This window comes from Acipenser ruthenus, chromosome 30 (assembly GCF_902713425.1).
Source record: "Acipenser ruthenus chromosome 30, fAciRut3.2 maternal haplotype, whole genome shotgun sequence".
NCBI classification, from domain to species: domain Eukaryota; kingdom Metazoa; phylum Chordata; class Actinopteri; order Acipenseriformes; family Acipenseridae; genus Acipenser; species Acipenser ruthenus.
In genome coordinates this window covers 4234565-4247878 of record NC_081218.1, presented here as the reverse complement: position 1 = coordinate 4247878, position 13314 = coordinate 4234565, and the positions used below count along the sequence as shown (strand labels likewise).

Below are 13314 nucleotides of genomic sequence, written 5' to 3'. Positions count from 1 at the left end.
TCAAGAGAATGACTGGGACTGTGATCGTTTTAAGGGGGTTCACACGTTCTTTAAACAATGGTGGCATAGTACAGTGAGGCCATGGTTAAACAATAGAAAATCAGCAATAGAAACGAACATTTTTTATTGTCAATGACATCACTGACCTTTAAGCATGGCTTAGTCAGAGGATTAAGAATAGTAACCCATAGCAAAGGTCCCAGATATGTTGTTTCAATTGGTTAAAGTCCACCCTGCTTTTGTCAATCCAGTAACAACCTCAGCATTCATCGATAGCTACTGAGATATGAGCAGAAGGGAACTGAGAGTTTCACATGACTGCCTCACTATTAGTGCTTAGAGTGTCACATACACTCTTACTATTGGTGCTAGTATACTCTGAACATGTCATCTTTCTGGGGGTGTGACTCAGTGAATTCCTCTACTGTATTTCCTGTATCACAAAACCTTTGTACCCAGGGTTAAGCATTACTGTTATTCAGATGGCTTGTAACTGCCAAACATAATATGTAATGTAATCACACCCCTCAATCGCTCCACAGAATTCTACAGACTGGTGGTGCTTTAATATTTAAAATGTAAAGCTGGAAAACAATAATATACCAAAAACACATACATACATACATAAAGTAAATAAGGCCAGTACACAATCAAATGACTTGTAAAAGACCTTTCTGATCCAGTCACTGATGGATTCTGTTATGTGAACGAATATGAACATGGTCATTTTTGCCACCATATACATTTAGGAGAGGCTGATGTGTTTCCCAGATCAGGTTGACAGTGAAAATTGTATTTTTACTGAATAAAGTGTTCCAGAACTAACAGCAGTGTTTTAAGAAACGCATTACATTACCTTTGCTGTATCCTGTGTTGTCCATATCACACAAACATAGATGAGATTAAAAAAAAAAAAAAAGTCAGTGTAGCTATAATGGAAGGTCGTAAAACACTGATGTAAATAAGGACATGCAAATAAACATGGTAGTGTACAGCGTGCCCCGTGCCTCTCTGACAGCACAACAAGAGTGGCTTTAGGGTAATCAGGCACAACACTAAACCCACCCGAGTTTAACACAGGGGTGAGCTGGCCAGCCTCCGCAAGTGTTCTCCATGTGCTGTGGTCTAAGGAATGATCTGCAGCTTAAAAGATTAGCAAAACTAAATAATCTTTGACAAGTGTTTGACAGATACTGTAGGGAAAATAGCGGTTTAGAAAAGAATGATGACAAAGTCAATATTTAGCTTACATATTTACACCTAACACTTTCACATAGGAATCAGTGAGGAGTAACAAGTCACTCTTTGAGTTAACCCTCCCAGAAGGTAAAAACATAATAAAGTCACTCTACTGATGGGCTTCAAACACTGCTATTTAATGTGTTTAACCCTGAAGTTGAACCGTTTTGGAAATGAAACAGAATCTGTCCTTCCTGATCTGCTTCTAGCGGCCGTGCTGTGAAGCTGTGGAAGCAGTGTTAGTAACCTGGCAGTGTCAGATATGTATGGGAGGGCAGAGGCTCCGGGTTTCCAACACGGCTTGGATCACCTTCAGGTAATTCCGATAGCCTGCCTTGCAACTCGCCGAGCGCTTCCTTCATCAGAGTTGTTTAAAATGAGTAAGTCTGTCCCTGGAGAGGAAACGCTTCTGTTTTCTAGCATATGAAATGATACATGAAGTAGACATGCAAGATCTGAAGAGGAATTCCACCAATGCTGCTGAGTTAGTGAGCACTTGATTCAACAGCATATCATATACCAGGTGAACAATGCCTGCCCCGGTGCAGATCATACCAATGGAAGGTATTCCACTTTCCTGCTGGGTAAAGGAGATAAAGATCTGAATGCTACGTTCTAACAAAGAGCTTCCCTCTTTCCAAATCCAGCACCACTACTGGCTGTGAGGTCTGACCTGACAAACTCATTACAAATATCTGGAGCCCTCTGGTAAGTGAGCAGATAGTTCAGTTTTAACGCGATCTAGATGTTAAACATTGAATCGTTATCAGACTTGTATGTTAAATAGGGTCGGTGTGTATACAGCAGTATTTATTACATTCAGTATTGCATATACACTTTAATGTTGTATACGATGTTTCTAAGTGTTCGGTGGCTGCCTCTAATCAAGTATACTTTCTCTTGCACTCTTAACAGACCTGACAAAGCCACAAACCCTTCTAAAGATATTAAAAGTCATGAAATCTAAATAGGAAACATTTAAACATACATTGGGTGCTTATGGGTTATCTGAGTGGTGAGCAACATTCAAAATGTAAACCTTTTCAACGTGTTTAATCTTTCAGTTTCAACATTATTAAACTGAATCTAACCCTCGACCCTCTTGCACTTGACTATATGACACCCTGTGGTAACAGAGAGAGTGACCATGTGCTGTAGCTGCTGTGAAGGAGGACCGAGGCATCGCGTTCTCTGTGTGACTCCGCCTCCTCACGTTCTCTGTTTGACTCCGCCTCCTCTCGTTCTCTATGTGACTCTGCCTCCTCGCGTTCCTTGTGACTCCGCCTCCTCTCGTTCGGTGTGACTCCGCCTCCTTGTGTCCTCTTTGTGACCCACCTCCTCTGTGACTCTGCCGCCTGTGTGACTCCAACTCCTTTGTGTGACTCCGCCTCCTCTGTGTCCTCTGTGTGACTCCGCCTCCTCTGTGACTCCACCTCCTTGTGTTCTCTGCGTGACTTCGCCCCCTGCATCTCCACGGTGGATACAGCCCTCTTCAAACAGTGAAGCCGGCTGCAGCACAGCACCTGGCTCCAATCTGTTCTCTTAATGGGGAGGCTGACAGGGGTTAAGGACAGCAATGGATCTGTCAGCACCCTCTCTTCCCCTTTCTCTCTCAGCATTGCACAGCTCCTCTCCACATGAAGGGAATTGTTTAGGCTGTTATCTGACAGGGCCTCCTGCCCCCAACGCTGTAAATAACCCCACCCGCCTGCCTCTCGGAGCTCCCTGCTACCCAGCTGTCGTTCGCTCAGAGCCAGCATTTCTTCCAGGCAAGTGAACGTGCCAGTGCGCTAACGTCTTCCTGTCGTGTCCACAGGCACTGCTGCAGAACAGCATCTTTTACAGAACCTTCCTTTCATCAGGAGGTGCCACTAACAAGATAGACCTGCCTACTATTAGTATATCTTTATAGAAACGTTCCCAGCAGTGCAGTGTTGTACAATGATGCGAAACACAGACACATTTCTAAAACTAAATTATCAATATGAATAGCACAAACTAGTGTTTCCACATTGATTGGTAACTACAGCAAACCCCTTATAAACGTTTACCACAGTAAAAGCAAGGCAAAGTGTAGTAAAGCACAGTGAAGGCATGGTAAAGCCCAGAGGGGTATGGTAAAGCATATTTATAATAAAAAAAAAACATGGCAAACCAGGGTACATTGTGGGAAATGCATAGTATAATCATGGGAAAACTGCAAAACTACACTGCAATTAACTGGGGTCAACTTTTGTAGGTGAAAAAAAATTACATAAACTTCACAATCTAGGCACACATGAACACAATGGTAAAACTAACATTTAGGAAATGTGCACGTCTACAGTAGATCCAGCCATTTAGTATCCAATACAGAACATAGTACAATAAACTCGGAACAGCAAAGCAAGTTAATGGCATACTGACCGAGTTCAGTGAACAGCTAGTTAGCAAAGCTAGCTGAAGCATGCACCCAGCACCTAGGACAGGATTACAATATGTGTATGTTAGGGCTGATGTTGCAACACAATATGCATCATGATAGTCCTGATTGCCCACTTGTATGAGTATGTATTCATACCAAGTATAAAACACCCTTCATTCAAGAGCCTTCAGTGAACTACAATGAGCTGTGCTGTGGTCTTGTATCATGATAGCAACCACAATTACGATATGATACTGCAAAGACGGTATCACGATTCATCGATACATGAATTGTTACACCATAGGAAACAGCTAATCACCAAGCGCTGGTGCTGGCGAACACTGAATTAGACACTAACATATGGACTCAAAGTTATAATTAAACTGCAGTAAAAGCCATCTGCATTTCCCCTTGGTTAGTGACCCCATCATTCACATTCTGCAAACACTTCACTCTTTAGCCAGGGGCTTGTTCATTATGGTAATGGAATCAGTAGATATATATGTTCTAGCTAAGCCAACAGATTACATTTACAGTAAAAAAATTGTATGTGTTAAATACAGAGGTTTAAAAAAAAAAATATTGAAGCTTTTCACCTTTCATAAATCTTTCTGTCCCAAAAGAGAGAGAAACTCAAGCCCCACCCCCAGCACAGTCAATACAGCTGCAAACTCTGGAATGTAAATTCTAACAATCTAATCTGGTCATTAAAGTATAGGGCTGATAGAATTACCATGGGGGCATAGGCACGGCACTGGAATTAGACACAGGCACGCGTAGCCTATCGTACGTGGCAACATACAAACTGCTAACATTGGCATTTTTTAATAAGAATTGTGCTGGCTATCATGTGTCTATTTGCATCATATTTGTTGTACTTTTTGAGTGTCGTTTGGGACCTTCTTGAAAACAAAATGTAATCATTTTCAAATAAATCACTCGATATTTTCAAGTGCCTCAGTCTGACCCACAAAGTACACATTATGGGTAGTGGCTGTTTAAAGTGTTGTCTGAAGGTTTAAACACTGCTGTAAATACGCATGTTACATGAGTGTGTTTACACAGTGGCACAGTGACTTTACAGTGTGTTTATTTAGAATTCACGTTTCTTTTCCCATACACACTTGCAGTGCAGGCTCATGACATTAATATTGTAGTCATCTATTTAGACTTTATTGGAGTTCCGGTTCAGGGCACACAGGTTTCCAACAGGAAATTGAGGACCAGACAATGGCTCACGGGAGCTCAAATACGTAACGTAAACAAATTAAGCAACTCTTTTTTTTTTTTTTTTTTTTTTTTGTAATTATTATTATGGAATTGTTAATACTCATTGGAATACGGGCTTAAATAAAAGTTTAACTCTGTTATAAGTGTATGTACCGTTTCAATCCTGTTGAAATGTCTCATATAATGTAGACTCAAAAGACAATTTACCTGCATACAGTTTGTTTAGGTAAAAATACAGACCAGATTTACCCCCAAAACAAACTGAAAAACATTAACACACAATACCGGTAAGCAACGAGAAATTCGCCGGGAAAAAAAAAGGCATTTTCACATGGCACATGTAAACACTGATAGAAAAAAACAGGTACATTTATTACACGTTTAACTAGCGGTGACCAGACCTGTAATATTCGCAACCCCGAACCTCCCAACGCTTGACTTGCAGTTTGATGATGACAGCTGTGTTTGGTTGGGGGGGGGGTCGTTTTTTACCACTAAATTACGACAATTTCACAACATTTTTTTTATTTTCAATACATGCAATTAAAAGACTTTAATTCACAGCGCTTACAATGTATTTTGTATATTGGTTATTTACAGTGTTCACATTATTAACGCTGTGTAATAAACTCGTACCAGCTGAATTACTACCTCGTCATTGCCTGTGTTGGTATATCAACCACATTAAATACAAAAATCCGGCTTCTGTGTTGTCAGTTCGGCGTACACTACAATAACTGGAAAGTATTCGTGGCGTCTCGACCGGTGAATGCACAACTTTGTCCAACTCAACTGGGCACAATCCCACTGCGATCCTACAAGTCGTTATATATTACTACTTGGAATAACATATGGCAAGCCAATGCAATGACCACTGGGACTACTTGTAGTATCGTTAGGGGGCTCGCCTAATCGAATGCAATGTTCAACCTACCTTTGGAAAACTCAAAACCCCACAATGCCGTGCAAAGTTGGAGGCTGCGCACTGTGATCAAACCGATCAGGAAGGGCTTTTATATATTGTAATTAAAAAAAAAAAAACACATAAAAAGAACCCACAGTTTAAATCAAATGAAACTAATAAAAAGAACACCACAAAGAAACGATTATGCCAACATGCAATTACTTTGTGCCAAGCTTAACGTGAAAGAAACGTCCGATCCTAAAACATATTCATGGATTAACACAGTGTTACTGTAAGTAATTATACTGGCTGTGTACTAGTACTGTATCAGTTTAAAAAGCTATAAGTTTAAAACAGCTCCGATTTCTCAGTTCTTACCTGTTTCGTTTCCCATAGTCATACAATATGTAAATCGGTGTAGTGTAGGTCAGTTGTGCTGTACAGAATTCCGATTCCTCCAGTTTAATTTGACTGTGTTATACTCCGCAGCGCACACGCCTGGCTGGTCTGTCTCTCGAGCCAGCTCGTCTCCCCTCTTCAGCAAGCCAGCGGCAGCGCGACGCCGATCCCCGGTCACACTGCGCCTGCGTCCGATGCCTCCGTGAACGCGCATTTCGGTCACCTTCAGTGTCCGCTAGTGGGCGTCATTTCGCTCTTTGTATCACTTCATAGGCACAGTAAGAATGTCCTGCACCGTCAAGGTTTTATGAAACTAAATAGAGCAGAGCGAGTTCAGATAACTTGATGGTTGTCCTGTTTGGTTGGTTCTCTGAAATATTTGACTGCAATGTAATGTTTATAAAGTTTCACAATCTATACCATACTAAAATGTCTTGTCTAGTTTATATATATATATATATATATATATATATATATATATATATATATATATATATACTTCTATTCCGTCACAAATCTGTAATAACGACTTCAATACAACATAGAGACGGCTATTCATGTTTCATAGACATAGCATACTATATACCTGTTCTACAGCTGCTGTCAGACTGCAGTTCATTATAATAGTAACTAGTCGTACAGGTCAATCTGGATCAACAGGGTGTGGATTAGCGAGTCTACTGTATATATTTAAATAAACCATATGGATGGAACCCGAATTCATTTGCAGGTATAAACTGGGCTAGATCCTTTGTGTTGACGTGAAAATGATCTGATTCTGAAAATAAAGTTTTGACAACGGACCTGTGCCTGTTACCTGTACGAGTTTATAACATCCATATGAGACACTTACACGTGTCCAATTAGGATGAAACTTCCTAAGGATCTTCATTACAAATCGAGTGTCTCGTAACGTCGGGGTATTTGTCACTGTAAGAGGGGCGTGAGTATCCGGTGACAGACAGGAGCGAGACTGGCGGCTGCGGTCGGCACGCCACGCAGGCGCGCAGGTTTTACTTACAAATATTTAAAAACATTCCAAATAAAACATTTAACAAACACATCTAGCGAAACAAAATCCGACCTAAACAAACAGTGGCAGAGCGCTGCTCCCGCTGCAGGAACCTTCTCCCGACCCCAGACTTTGAGTGGGATTGGAATATCCCCTGTACCGATCCCTTTCAGGTGGTAGCCCGTTTCTCCCCCTAGTTCACACATTCGTCGCCTGAGGCAAAAAGAACAAAGAAAGTAGTTTCTCAGATCATCTTTGTAGCAGGTGGCCTGGGTTAATTGACATCATTTAGCACCTGGCTACCTTCCACAGCTGTCTCATTGTACAGGGATTCTAACTCTCAGCCCTGCCATATCTAGCACACACTTAAATGTAAATAAACATACCCAAGTCCCATGTGCAGGGCTTCTGCCCTGTCACAGTCACACATACATTTGAATCACTTATCCAATGATGGTGAAACTTGCTGAAAACATTCTTTAGAATGTGGGGGTCAACAGAGGGTTGTGTTTAGCATAGTTAATAAATACAATATCTTGTGTATTACTACATTTCTTCTGTTTCTAAGCTAATCTTTCCAGGTTATTGGTGAACTCCTGATAAAGTCAAACTCCACTTGTTGTCACATGATCAGTCCCTTTTAAAGTAATTGGAGCTAACAAAATATTTGAATAAAATGTCTCTGTCATGCACATCCATTCTATAGAGGTCTCAAACATGCAGTTCTGAAAGAAACATGTTATGTATTTTCATGTCATTGGGACTACACTAGGTTAAGGACATCTCTGTTTGCAAACCATGCTTTTAGACTTGAACTTCCTGGGTCATTTCACCTGGAGAATGAAATTGTCCCCACCCCTTCACTGGGTCCTGTCAATAACCAATCAGCTGTTTCCCCCTATTGACTGACAAGCTTTCAGCCAGTAACATGATCCAGAAGACACTGCTGAGGTGAAATTATCCTGGGAGTGCAACTGCAAACAGGTAACCCAGGAATAAGGCAGAGACCAAGAGCTTCCTGTAACCTACAGCAGCACCAGAGATCAGGTTTTTAAATGTGTGCTCTAACACGCTTATTTTAAAAATGCACAACTGAGACTTATGCAGCTCATGGAAGTGCAAAATGGCTACGATTGATGGAATTATTTCGCTAGCTACAATGACTTTAAGTGATATTACAGCGGTTTAAAAAAAATCCCAGAGTCAGTTATTTTAACAAACGTATTGTCAAATTATTTTGCCTACATCCAAAGTGAGGTTTCTGAACAAGAGCGCACAGAGGATCTCTTCTCCAGAAATCTGTCCACTTTTCTTTTTGGGAGTACTGTACTGGAATGTAGAACACACTGCAGGCAACACCAGAGAATGCATTGGAATACTACAGCAAGGTTTTTTAATCTAAAATAAAATTAGATTGACAATGGCTTTCCCATGCCACTGAAAAGCACTTCTACTCAAAATGCACTGAAACCACTGGGTGAAGAGATCTGCAGTCAGGGGAAGATCTGATGGCAGCAATTAGCATCAGTGCATGGAGTGTGACTGACACTGTATTCCCTGTGTAATTACCCACTGCTTTGAGAATGCTGCTTTATTTGAAGTTGACTGGATGCATTTAGGAGACCTGCATGGTTATGCTGCAGCTCTGACAAACCCACCTGCTCTATATTATTGAATGTAGTTTTTGTTGCCTTTTCAGTTTGTTTTAACATTTATCTTATATGAAGCTAGTTTGAGTCCAACAGCGGCACTGTTAACACTGCAAACCCTGCAGCACCCTCTCGTGTACATTAAACCTGAGACGATTCTCACACTGCTCACAAACTACTGTATCTCTATCTGGTATGCAGGATGTCCCTCTTGTTTGCAATCACTGTGCACTTCATTTTCATTTCCAGTCATCACCCCAGTGGTTTCTATTAAGCACTCAGACATGTCTTCCCTCTCAGCTGGTACAGTGTAAGAGTGAAGCCTGTCTCCTTGTAGCACTCTGCCCCTAGTGGATGTAAGAAATACTGCACAGTGTTCTTGGTGGTATTTATCTACAGCCTGCAGAGTGAGGTGCAGAATTTAAAAATGATGCTTTTCCGTCCGTCCACGCACCTTTCACACTCCATAACTCAAACTATGTAGGCTATGGAAGTCATTGTCATACAGGTAGGCTACATCATTTACAAAGATTGTGGGAATCAACCTTTGACTTTTAACCCCCAGGTCAAGGTCACAGAATACCAAGCTGATTCTCTGTTTGTGACGTTCTCACTATAGGAGTAGAAGTCAGATTTGGAAAGTAATAGTGATGAACTCAAAGTACCATTGACCAAGAAACCAAAACCACTGATCCAACAATGTCCAGCTAAGGATTCAGATATTTTGGACAGGAGTTCATTGTCAAAACGCTTTTTATTTGGTGGATGGGGGGGAGCGGCAATTTGCCATATTAACCAAAACATAATCACTATATGGGTAATCATTGAGATAAAATATTGTATTACCATTTGCAAGCACTAGAGGCTCTCAGATAATATACTAGCCTGCTTTACAGTAATGAAACTAAGACTAGAATCTTAAAAAATAAATAAATAAATAATGAAAACAAATTTCATATATTTGGGATCTATTTTCCAGATTTATATACAAAAGCCGTTATTTAAAAGATTTTAGTTTTTCATTAAATCTCATATATATATTCTTTGTATATAATATGCCTAATAACTGTAGTAGGGTTGTAAGCACCCTCCTGATCAGACTCAAGCTGCTCCTGTACCATGGAAGCACCCTCCTGATTAGACTCAAGCTGCTCCTGTACCAGGGAAGCACCCTCCTGATCAGACTCAAGCTGCTTCTGTACCAGGGAAGCACCCTCCTGATCAGACTCAAGCTGCTCCTGTACCATGGAAGCACCCTCCTGATCATACTCAAGCTGCTCCTGTACCAGGGAAGCACCCTCCTGATCAGACTCAAGCTGCTTCTGTACCAGGGAAGCACCCCCCTGATCAGACTCAAGCTGCTCCTGTACCATGGAAGCACCCTCCTGATCAGACTCAAGCTGCTCCTGTACCAGGGAAGCACCCTCCTGATCAGACTCAAGCTGCTCCTGTACCAGGGAAGCACCCTCCTGATCAGACTCAAGCTGCTCCTGTACCAGGGAAGCACCCTCCTGATCAGACTCAAGCTGCTCCTGTACCAGGGAAGCACCCTCCTGATCAGACTCAAGCTGCTCCTGTACCATGGAAGCACCCTCCTGATCAGACTAAAGCTGCTCCTGTACCAGGGAAGCACCCTCCTGATCAGACTCAAGCTGCTCCTGTACCAGGGAAGCACCCTCCTGATCAGACTCAAGCTGCTCCTGTACCATGGAAGCACCCTCCTGATCAGACTAAAGCTGCTCCTGTACCAGGGAAGAACCCTCCTGATCAGACTCAAGCTGCTTCTGTACCAGGGAAGCACCCTCCTGATCAGACTCAAGCTGCTCCTGTACCAGGATGCCACGTGTAGCAGCAACATGCCCAGGGCAGCCACAGTGACTCCCAGCTCATTATCAGACTGCTGTTTATAGATTCCATATGGCCAAGCTGCACACCCAGCTGTTCTGAACATGTGGGCAATGCAGGAGCAGGCTGGCTCAAGGGGTCAGACTGCCTAAGTTGCTAAGCTGTTTCACCTTCAGCGCAAACCCTGCTCAAGTTAAACTGCAAAGCTGCAGATAAACAACGAGGCGTTGACGCTCAATGCTTAATATTTAAGAACAAGTATAGATTCGAATGACTTTTTTTCTATCACCTCATCTTAGTATGGCTCTTGTGATCGTTCTTACTGATATTATGCAGTTGCTGTGTTTCCTTTATTTTTTGATAAGTCACCTGTATTGAGGAGCTGGTAAGCATTGAAAAGCCCAGAGATGTAAGGCAAAGCATATTAAAAGATGTGGCAAACCAAGGTAAACTATAGTGAAAGCGAAATATAACTACAGGTAAAGCATGGGACTTACTTACAGATTTACTGCAGTGAACATTTATAACGTTACACAGCTCTGTGGTAAATTGTGCAGAGGAGCTAACGAGTGGGTTCGATGGCTGGATCTTTAAAGAATATTTCGAGCTGCAGCCTAACCAAACCAGAAAATATATTTCTTTAAAATGTAAACTGTGCCTGAGAAGTAACTATCTGTAACTGTAACAAGCTGCAATTTAAGTAATTGATAACTGTAACTGCAAATAACATTATAATATGGATATTATCAAAAAGAACAAATTCACAGAGCTTTTTAAAAGCTTCCACCTGTTTTTCTAAAATATGCATCTAAGTTTGTTTCTCACTAGAAAAAAGCTTTCAACTAAAAAAAAAATGGTAGCAACTATGCACAAAGCTTTGCAAATCTGACCCAGTTGCTTCAATATTGAGCTTTCTTGCACTTTCTTTAATCTCAGGTGCACAATCTTTACAAGAATACAACTATCGATTTTGAGCTGTGCTTTTCTTTCTTCATTATTCTTAAGCCCAGCGCAGGAGGAAGAGGTCATTAAAACTCCCCTGCGATACCCCTTTGATATCCTGCACAGCAAGACCATCCTTGAAAAGCTCATTTGCTGGGGGGAGGCTGCCTTGTGCCTTTCAAGTGTCTAATTGCCCTGGGACTAATGCTCGTATCTAACTCCTGGTAAATTGCTTTTATTAAGCAGACATGGAGAAGCCCTGAGCAGTGAAAGCTCTGATTTCAGTTTCATGAGGGATTTTGGAGTGACCCTTCTAAAAGTTTACCTCGGTAATTTTACAGTTTTCCAGTGATTTTCTCATGGTTTGCAATTTTTTTTTTAATATGCTTTACCATACATGTACCATGCTTTACAGTGCTTGCCTATATTCTAACTTTTATTAATGTTTTTTGCTAAATAAAATAAAGTTTCAGAAGCTTTGAAGACTATAAGGTGGGAGTTTTGCCTACAGTGGCATCCAAAAAGTGATATATTTACTGTGGACGTTGTTTCACCTTTAAGGGGACTATACCGCAGGATAGATCTGAAATGAACTTATCTACTGCCACATTCTTATTATTTCAATGTGTGTCAAATCCTATGAAAGTCCAATTGTGAAACTTTAGCGGATTTTAAGGCAATTTTTCCTAGTTTGCATCCATGTTTTAATGTGAGCGCCACCTTCAAACAATGCCAGCTGTTAATATTTATCACATCTCATAATGCTGAACACCCTGAACCCTGAAAACGAGTGCTGGAGATGCACGCAGAGTAGGAGAAATGACCCCTGCGATCTTTCCATTAAAGGCAAAACAATAAATCATTCATTAACATAGCTTATTGTTCTGATGAGTTGTTGGCTAATCTACTGTAATTCTTCTTGCTCTTAATTCCCCAATCAAATTCACAATTTAATTTTTTCTTAATTTTGTTTTTATATATAAATACACTTTGAAATTCATCGGCAATTCTGACCTGGTCAACATGCTCTAAAACTAGCAAGCTTTAATAAGGGCACTGGACCATTGTGCAGCTCTATATGGATAATGACCACACCCTGACCACTCCCAAACCGACACACGCCCAGAGCACCAAACCCCCTCCACACACGTCCCAGCGACGTGTGCCAGAGAGAAGGTGGCACACAAAGACTGTTCATTGTCACACACTGGCACCACAACAGAAGCTCCCTGTTCAGTAGGTCCAAATTAAGTCAGCTGATAAACAATAGTACCCATACAGCTGGCTGCAAAAGGAACATATTAGTTCACTTTACTACAAAAACAATGTCTACGTAAGGCAGAATCTACATTTTATATTGAGGGCAATGACCATTAGTTATGTTACGTTTAGACACTATTTTTATTCCTTTTTTTTTTTTTTTTACCAATAAACCAATTACATGAGGTTGGCAAAAAGTGAAAACCAAATTGTAAATGTATTTTTACTTTAAATAGTAATCTGCACAGACAAAACTGGTGCTGTGCGCCCTCTTGTGGTTGTTTTAGTAACTGTAGCAATTGCATTTATTATACCGGTAACCCTTTTACACAGTTCATATAGTTGTTGTCCTAGTTAACATAGTAATCCACATCAGTATCTTTATTCCTGTCTTTTTAACTGAAAACTTCGATCCATTGATAAACGGTTT

At 41.0% G+C, this 13314-nt stretch overlaps 1 protein-coding gene across 2 annotated transcripts in view; it reads right to left on the bottom strand.

Annotated features, from left to right (window-relative positions):
- Window positions 1-6521, bottom strand: part of LOC117396849 (signal-induced proliferation-associated 1-like protein 3) — a 125311-nt gene extending 118790 nt beyond the window's left edge. For both annotated transcript variants that reach the window (XM_059004509.1, XM_059004510.1), the window contains exon 1: window positions 6156-6521. The gene's annotated coding sequence lies outside the window, so the exon portion shown is untranslated. The remainder of the gene's footprint in view (window positions 1-6155) is intronic.
- Between the last annotated feature and the right edge of the window lie 6793 nt (window positions 6522-13314).